Consider the following 609-nt stretch of genomic DNA (forward strand, 5'->3'; position numbering starts at 1 on the left):
CCAGAGTGCCTTCAATAATTATAAATATCCTATATAGGACCAAACATACATATATATGGAGTACTCGTACTGAAAAACAAAGTTTTCTTTATAAATGGAAAGAGTCCACGGCTGCATTCGTTACTTTTGGGAATTCAGAAACTGGCCACCAGAAGGAGGCAGACACCCCAGCCAAAGGCTTAAATACACCTCCCACTCCCCTCATCCCCCAGTCATTGTTTGTCTTTCGTCCCAGGAGGTTGGCAGAGAAGTGTCAGAAGTTTTCGATAGTCTCTTATGGAGGGCAGTACTCTTTGTCATGGGACTGGGGTTTTAAGTAGTCCTGTCAGCCTCTCAGTGAGAGCATGGGTGAAAGTTAGAGTCTGGAAATGCAGGGAGAGTCTTTCTGCAAAAACATCCCGACTCATATTAACAGCTCCACAAGCAATTGGCGTTGACGAGTTTCGCTGCCTGCTTTTTTCTCTCAAGTCCATGGCAGAAGCAACGCTACTATCTGTCACACTTGGGCCGTGTTCTTGTTCCATGGCATAGATTCCGGTAAGATCGTTTCATTTAACTTTCATCATGGATGTATTGTAACTACAACTGTTTATCCGAGAGGGGCTACAA

The sequence above is a fragment of the Bombina bombina genome, chromosome 5 (genome assembly GCF_027579735.1).
Source record: "Bombina bombina isolate aBomBom1 chromosome 5, aBomBom1.pri, whole genome shotgun sequence".
Classification (NCBI taxonomy): domain Eukaryota; kingdom Metazoa; phylum Chordata; class Amphibia; order Anura; family Bombinatoridae; genus Bombina; species Bombina bombina.